The following is a 9045-nucleotide window of genomic DNA, read 5'->3' as shown; positions in this document are numbered from 1 at the left end:
ACCAGCAGCTGGAGTCGTGCCTACAAGGCACGACCGTGCCCATTTTGTAGAGTGAAAGCTGCTCTGAGTTGTTCCTATGAGGCACGACCGTGCCTCTTTTCCAGATCAAGACCTATCTAAAGACGTGCCTATTAGGAACCGTCATGCCAACGGAGGACTTAAGACGAGCTTCTAGGCCGTGCCATGAGGCACGACCGTGTCGCATCTGGGGGCATATATAAGCATCTCTTAAAACTTTAAAAAAGGTGGGGGAGCTCTTGAAGTGAATCAAGGACATCGCAACCACTATCCGATGAGGAATTTAGTGAACCATCCATCCATCCAGGACTACTCCATCGTTTCCATCCACCGTCGACGAGGAGATTGCAATTCAAGGAAGATTGCACACTTTGATAAGTCTTTTTCCTTTTTCTCTTTCATATCTAGGAGCAAGATGAACTAGTATTCTTCTTCTTTGCATTGTATTTCCTCCATCATGGAGTAGATCTCTAGATTCTAGGATGTAGGAGGAATTGAGATGTAATGGATGATTCTATTCAATAGATTTGCTATTTGCCATTTTCAAGGATGCGATTATACTTTGCTATATGAATTTGTGCCCTGCATCTATTTGATGATATGTTTATGAAGGCTTAATTTCATATGGATGAGAGTGAATTATAGTTTAATGGAAATTTTAGGATCGTATGATCGGGGTGCCTTGTGACAGAAGGTTAACCTTTAACCGAACTTTTCGAGGAGATTCTTAGACTGTAATGAATTCCCATGAGGGATAACTAACAGTTATTGATTACTAGGAAGAGGTCCTTAATTGGGTACTCAGTGATAGAGAGTAGGATACCAGTAGTATTGTTGGAGTGCCTGGTGATAGTGAGAGAGCTATAGAACCAGGCTATCTAGGTATCATCTCGGACTAGTAGTCATAGCATTAGAGGAATTATGATTTAATTCTGATAAGGCCTTATGAGGTCTAATCGGATAGTTTGGTTAGAATCTCTGCATTGGTATAAGCATGGAGGAATGGTAAAGAATCCATGATCAATCCATAATCTCGAGGAATCTGAAATCCTAGGATCGTTTCCCAAATCCTATCATATAGCTTATTCCCCTTTGATTGAGGTTTAGGTACTTTAATTCTCTCTCTCTCTCCCCCATCACCTAAACTCGTATGTTCATAACTCTTTCTGTGCAAGTTTAGTGATTAAATCCACGCTCCCTGTGGTTCGATATCTTTTTATTACTTGACAACATTCGTACTCTTGCGGGAGCCTATCATCACCTCCAAGAACTTCTTGAACTACTTTTTCAACTTTGTCTTGGCCAATCATTGAGGAAATGGTACATGTGATCTATACACCTTTGCTCAAATGGTGGGGTTAAGATCTTCTTATTCCCTTTTGTCCTTTTCTTGATTGGCATACCCACCTTTCTCCTAAAATTAGTTGAGGTTCCTACCACTCCTTAACTCGATGGCATTACAATGTTAACTAGAATTTATTTTGGTTGGAAGAGGATACTTACCTAAGAGTTGTGTCGGAGATCTAATGCATTGTGATGCTAATCTCTTTATCTTAGCTTTTAACTGTTTGAATCTCTCTCCTTCTTAGTTTGTAGCATGATGACAATCTCTATCAAGTTCTCCAAACTCCCGGTGGTGATACCCCTTGTTCTTGAGTCCAACATGGCCTCGCCATGCCTGTGGACATTGTTGTGTCGATCGGGCCCTACTCCATCTCTATAGAAATCCTCTCATCCGACGTCTATGTTCATATCCTTTGCTCATGCGTTTGAGGTTTCTTAGGAAGAGATCATCCTATTTTCACCTAACTATTGGTGTAAATTCAGTATCACATTGTCAATAAAAGAGTAGGCTTCGTCCACCCTTTTATTCATTAAGGATCCTCCTGCAGAACGAAACCTTCATCGAGTTTAATATGCCGGTGTAGAATGTATGGATAGCTATTTTTTCAAGCCATGACGAGGGCACTTCTGCAACAGCCCTTGAATATCTCTCATGCTGCAAACAATGATTCCTCGTCTATCTGTGCAAAACTAGTGATTTGATTCCTCAAATAGATTATTTTCCTAGGTGGAAAATACATGTTTAGAAAAAGTCACTCCCATGTCGTGATGCTTCCCAGTGGAAGAGAGCTCAACCATGTCTTAGCTTCATCCTTAGAAGAGAAGGAAAACCCCAATAACCTAATTGTATCAGTAGAAATTCCTTCGTATTTCAACATATCGCAATATTTCAAAAAGTCTTCTAGGTGTAAATATGGATCGTCTGAAGGTGTCCCTTCGAATTATTTCTGTTGAATATTGAAAATTAATGCATGATTTAGCTCAAAATTTCTAGCATCAATAGGAGGTCTTACAATGTTAGACTGCAGTCTTCTAACAATCAGTGCGACAAAGTCCCCTAAGAGTCTATTTTCGTTGTCAGCGCCCATTGTATCATGTAGAGAATCAGTAAGTATTAGTAAAAGAAATAAAATTGATAGTAAAAAAAATTAGAATAATTAAATCGCAATTGAACTAATATCGATTTGAACAATCCCCCACAACGGTGCCAAAATCTTGATGGATGAAAATCGCAAGTGCACAGTTATCGCCAAACAATAAAAGATATTGATCCCACAAGGACTATAAAATCGAGTATCAATCAGAATCATGAAGCAAGTTATCTATACGATCAAAAATCATAAGAGCTGAAAAAGAAAGAAAATGAATCAAGAAAATGTGAGGAATCGTAGGAGAAATATGATTTTGAAAATTGATTCTAGGATTTTAGTCTCGCCATGATGACTGTTAACATCCTAACTACTATTTGCTTTCTTACTTAAATGTTTATACACATGCAATTGTTCTATCTCGATATATCGATATAGACTTTTAAAATTATACCGACGTGTCTACCCAAACACGACGTCGACTTTCAAGGTAGCCTTACTAGAGAGACAGCTTTCTCAGGGAGGCTCTTGTCACGATGCTCCCATGGTCTTTTAGGTGTTATCCCTTACTTTATGACATCAAATCAGGGGAAATACATTAGGCTCTGTGATAGCCAATGATGCCCACATAAGATTTGGACTACTTTCGTGACTAACACCTCACGCCTCGTTCTTTATGGATCAGAAATTTAGGTTAATCTTTTGGTTCTTCCTTGAGTCCCATGGGATATGAAGATGCACAGTTATTATCATAATTGTTGGTGCAATCATCTCTAGGGTTTTGATGTTTGACAATATACCTATGTCTGATCAGTTTGATCAAGGGTTGATCTAAACAAGATTTAATATTTGAAAATAAGCCAAGTCTAGTCAGGTCATGACTAGCAAAGAGAAGTCTAGTTAGGTCAAAGGTTGACCGCATGCCTAGTAAGGGAAAGTCCTAATCAGAGGTTAGACAAGGGTGAAAAGTATATCAAGTAACTAGTTCTAATTATAGGTTAAACATGAAAAAGTCTAAGTGGGTCGAGGTGACTGGAGGCTTGGCAAGGGTAAGAAGTCTACCTAGTGACTTGTCCTAACTGGAGGTTAGACAAGGGTACGTCCAAACATGTTAAGAGTAATCAGATGTTTGGCAAGAGTGAGAAGTCTACCGGGTGACTAGTCCTAACTGGAGGTTAGGTAAGGGTAAGTCCAAGCAGGTTAAGAGTAACCAGATGCTTAGCAAAAGAAAATTCTGGGGAGTGAGCTCTAGGTGGTGAGAAGTCTTAGAGGAACTCTAAGCATGAAGCCTAGTAGGTCAGATTAACAGGGTAAGGCTTAAGTAAGTTTAGTAGGTTAAACAGACTATAAGAGTAGGCTAGGTTGCATGTTTATTATTGTATGCTTGTCTTGCGGGAGGAACCTGGAGCTAGAAGCAAGATTGAGGAAGTAGACAGACACAAACCAAACACAACCAGACCAAGTCTAGAGTGAACCAGATTTGACTCGGATCGAATTGGACACAAATATGTTTGGTGGACCAATCCTAAGGATCAATAGACTAATTGGATCTGGGTAACCAAGTTTGAGGCCACGACCAGATTGATGATGTGGCATCTAAGTTCGATAGACCGATAAATTTGATAAGACGAGATTGCAAGATCGCGATATCGCGAAGAGCTTGATCTTTGGATCAAGTTTTATCCATGATCGGTATACCCATAAAGCTTATCAATAAACCAAAAAAGCCTTATAAAAGGACTCAGGAATAGATCTAGAACAACCAATTCTCTATTCTCAATCTCTGTGCTCAAAGGAAAAGATCTCTAAACGAAGCTCTGCGATTAAGGAAGCTCCAAGAGGGGTGCGCTGCACTTAGGACTTCTGGATCAGCTCAAAGAGTTTGCTTGTCCTTTTCATTACAAGGTGTTCTTATTGTTATATTTTTGTACTTGTTTTTCTCCACCTTCGAAAAAGTTTCAAAAAGGGGACCAATAGTGGACTCACGCTTGAGTGCATAGGCCTTAGATGTAATAACCCTAGGGGTTGAGAACCAAGTAAAAGTCCATATCTTTCTGTTTGTTCTTAGTATTATTATCTTTCGCTTCTATTAATCTGATTAGAAATGAAAGAACCATGAAATGAGCATGAAACACGCGATCGTGATTCACCCCCCCCCCCCCTTGATGACCCTAATCATACAATAATCATGTATGTGCAATAATCAAATCATGGATAAACACATCATATATCAAAGAAAAATAAATAGGTATATAAAGTGAATGCTAACAATACATAGGGCTACTCCCTTATCCTAGAATCTAGGATACTACTCTATGAAGATGAGTTACAACTGAAATACAAAGAAAAAGACATCCTACAACTCGAATAGAGAGAAAAGAGAACAGAAAGCTTAGTCGTGTTGTTGTCGACGTCTTTAGAAGAATCTCCAAGTTATGGTGGATGAAAATGTTGATAGCTGCTTGGAACTACTCTGCTAGGGTTCCTTGTCATGGGGAAATGCCTACTCCCTCAATCATGAGGCTCATAAGGCTTTTTATAGCTCTCCAAGCTGACAAGAACACTTAAAAACTTTCAAAAATAGTGGAGCACCGCCTACGCACCTCGGCCATGCTGGATGGCACAACTAGGCGTTATTGCTCACAGTTGGCAGAAGAAAAGGCCCGACACAGCCTTGCCCGATAGCACAACCTAGTTGTGTCAAGCTCTATGGTGGATAACACAACCGTGCCCGATGGCATGACTTGTGGGTGTCCGCGACTGAGTCGATGGATCCACGACAGAGAATGGCATGACCATGCTGGTGGGCACGGCTTGCCTATGCCAGGCTTTGTGGCCTCCGCGGATGCTTCATTTTTTATCTAACTTTGAATGGAGGAACACGCTCGTGTCATGGGACACAGCCAAAGCATGTTCTCTATTGAAAACTTTGGTTTCAAGACTCTTTAGCTCTAATTAAGCTTCAATTTCATATCCTGTCAATCAAAAAGCAGAAAGAGTAGTTGTCCGAACTAAAAGAATGAAAACAATACAAAAGAAATGAAACTATATAAAACATGCTCATATCATATAATAAAATACATGCAAAATGATACTAAAATTATGTATGAAACACACATCAGGCGACAATCAGACTTGATCTCAATAGGGAAGAGTCCAAGGAAGAAAAAGAAGATCTAAAGTCAAAGATCATGCCCAAATTGAATGAAGTCTTCTCTTCTTATACCGAACTTATCGTGCAGGGACCATCCACATAAAGCTCATATCCGTTAACAGTTCATTAATGTTAACGAACTGGGTTGATGGATCTCCACATGGAATCCACATCCAATATCTAAACCTCCTTTATACTATAAGTATTAAATCACTCAATTCCTTAATGACAATTATTGTTGGTGTTAATTCAACTATAAACCCACTAAATTGAGACTTAATCATTTTATAACTTTGACATATGTTGAATGATTTGAGTATTACCGAATCAAGCATGCCTTTAGGGTTGTAAATGAATCGGGCGCTCGTAAATAAATTCAACATTTGGTTAGATTAAATTCATTTTTATTCACTCAATAATAAAAAAATATAAATTAAACTCATTTATTAATTTATATAAAATTTAATTATAAATGTATTTTTAATTTTTTTATTTAAAAACTAAAAGAATATAGTAATTTATACATTTTTAGAATCTTCCATAATTCATAATATGTTAAAAATATAATCTTTATGTATTAAATAAACGTTTAACTTAATTTATAAATACTAGAGCCAAGAGCTTGGCTCGATATATAAGATTCTTAGTGAACAAGTTTGAACATGTGTCAAAGTGTTAGTTTCAACTTGGCAGTAATCTTTACTTAGCTTTTGTGCTAGGTCAACTTTTGGTTCGAGTCAAGGTTAGCTCTTTGTTGGTTAAACTAGCCTAATTTAGCTCCACTGACCTATTTTAGTTCGATCGTTGATTGATCAAAAAGCATATCACAATAACGTAGTAACGTCGTATGCTTTCTAACGAAATCAAACGGAAACCGCAGAAACCGCAACTTGCGAGAAAAACTAACCCTAGCATATATCCAATGTAACAAAACCCTTAGGGGGTGTTTGGTTAAGGGTAATCCATGATTACCTTGGTTATCCACCCAAGGTTATCAACTAAAACCCTGTTTGGTTTAGTTAATCGGTGATTCCCTAGTAATGTTATATTCCTGACATGTCAGCATACATCAGCAAATCAGGGCATCTAACCCGGAATTGCAAAACCAAGAAAAATCGAGGTTTTGCTGGATTCCGGGGTTATCGTAATTTCGTTTACCCCATTACCCCGAGCCGTCCGCGAAAACCTCCGCGAGCCCGCCGTCCCAAGCGAAAACCTCTACCCTCCCAGAGCGAAACCCGAAACCTAGCGAGGCCTCGTCTCCCTCGGCGGTGATTCCGTCCCGAGCAAAAACCTCCGCGAGGCCTCGTCTCCCCCGAGCGAAAACATTCTTCGAAGCCCTTCCTCTCCGCGAGGCCTTCCTCTTCGTCTCGAGCGACAACATTCGAAGCCCTTCCTCTCCGTCCCGAGCAAAAACCTCCGCGAGCCCTCGTCTCCCCCGAGCAAAACATTCGAAGCCTTCCTCTTCGTCCCGAGCGAAACCCTAGCGGCGAGTCCGTCCCGAGCGCGCGCTTCCCCTTCCGGCGAAACCCTAGCGGCGATTCCTGACCTCGGCCTCGTCCTCCTCCTCACGGTGAGTCTTCTTCCCGTTCCTTTGTGTGAAAAATGAAGAAGGTTGTTGTTTTTACCACTCCTCACGGTGAGTCTTCTTCCCGCTCCTCACGGTGAGTCTTCCTCTTCGTCACGGTTTTGTTCTTTGCAATTTCAGTTTACTTCATTGCAATTAGCAGTAAGGCATGTTAGTTAGCTCCTCCACTTCTTTGGTCAAGACTTCCTCCTTGGTCAAGACTTCCTCCTGTTGTTTTAAGGCCTGCGAGTATTGACAATAACCTAAGCTCAAATGCAAAGGCATTTATCAAATTGAACTGTCAACAAACAAGTAAACGACAGACCAGGAATTTGATAAATGACTCTTTACAGGATAAGAAAGAAGACTTGATAAAAGGATGACAATTAATGAATAATGAAAAAATAAGACAGTATTGCTTCAGGGAGACTTGGGAAAGCTCCACACGGTCATTAGTTTTTTGGATTTGAAACCTTTCAATCTAAATCAAGTTTTACATATTCAACCTTTTTATGTGGTTTCAATCTGTTGGTGATTTTATTGTCCTATTCTATTGCTCTTGGCTGAGCCGTCAACTGATCAAATTCTTTCCTCCACTGTTTCTATGCTGCTTGCCATCATTTTCTATCAAAATAAATTTGTTTCTGAAAGTTAAAGCAATGTTTCTGAAAGTTTCAATGTAGGTTAACCTTGGATTAGATTGCTGTGTTTGTTTCCTTAAAATTAAAGTATGCAAAGTCATTCTTGGATCAATGTCATTCTCTGTGTGGTGCAACCATATCCAAATTAGTGTGTCTATACTTTTGTCAAGCTTAAATATACAACAATATGCTCTGCTGAATCAAGTCCAAACTGCCTACTAGTTCCTTGTTAATAGGTGGAAGAAAATAAAGCAATTTGAAAGTCAAGCAACAAGTAGTTTCTTGATTCGACTTGTGTCTTTGCATCGATTATATTTCTGAGTTATCATGACAATTTTCTGATTCCTTTTCAGACTTCACGGCCCGAGTACAATCAGATCTTTGTGAAGAAGCCTGGTGGTGATGACTTCTGGCCCTTTTAGGAGATGACTGTTGTTTGGATTGAAAGGAAGAACCAAGAAGGAACATGAAGTCCTCTCTTTTGATGTTTCACTTGTATAAGAATTCTGTTGCAGTAGCAGCATCAAACTTTTTTTTTTTTTTTGAAACAAACTAATTCATCTTGTTTTGCATGTATTTCATAGGATTTTTTTTTGGTTGTTGTTGTTCTAAGAGATTTATATTTCTTTAGTCACTTTCCTGTCTATTTGTGATAAAACTCTTTGGACAAGTTTTGCTTTGCATCGAAGATGACTAATGAATGTGGTTGGGAATTTTTTTTAATTTTTATTTAAGATTATTTAAATTTTTAAAGTTTTCTTAGTTGTTTAAAATTTTTAATATGTTATAATTTTCGAACATAATTAGGAGTTAAATGAATACTTTATAAAAATAAACTCCTAATTTATAAATAGGCACGTTCTATTTTCGGACATAATTAGGAGTTAAATGAATACTTTATTTATTTAATTAATTTTATGTATTAAATAAATTTAAATAAATTTAAATAAATTTTTATTAAATTAAATATTAAATTTATTCATGAATCTTTAATAGCTCTGTCTGAAAAATATTTCATTAAATCATGGGCATTTGTTTTGTTAAGGGTAATATAGTAAATGTAAAAGTAAGTAATGTATTAAAACCTTCAAACAAACAAGGTTTTGTCTCATTACCTAGGATTAAACCAAACAGCATTAGGTTATGTTTTATTCCCTATAACCTTGGTTATGTGATTACTTGGTAATCACATAACCAAGGTAATCACGGATGACCCCCAACCAAACGCACCCT

The 9045-nt window shown here is 38.2% G+C and overlaps 1 non-coding gene across 1 annotated transcript; it reads left to right on the top strand.

The window, feature by feature from the left end:
• The first annotated feature begins 1969 nt into the window (after positions 1–1969).
• On the top strand, positions 1970–2074 carry LOC141817183 (small nucleolar RNA R71). Its single transcript, XR_012600791.1, has one exon. It is a non-coding gene; the product is annotated as a small nucleolar RNA R71 (small nucleolar RNA).
• The last annotated feature ends 6971 nt before the right edge of the window (positions 2075–9045 follow it).

The sequence above is a fragment of the Curcuma longa genome, unplaced genomic scaffold (genome assembly GCF_044706935.1).
Source record: "Curcuma longa cultivar G26 ecotype Majalengka, Jawa Barat unplaced genomic scaffold, ITB_CL_G26_1.1 contig_1953, whole genome shotgun sequence".
NCBI classification, from domain to species: Eukaryota; Viridiplantae; Streptophyta; class Magnoliopsida; order Zingiberales; family Zingiberaceae; genus Curcuma; species Curcuma longa.
Note: the sequence above shows the minus strand (reverse complement) of the source record. Positions and strands in the feature narration are given on the sequence as shown.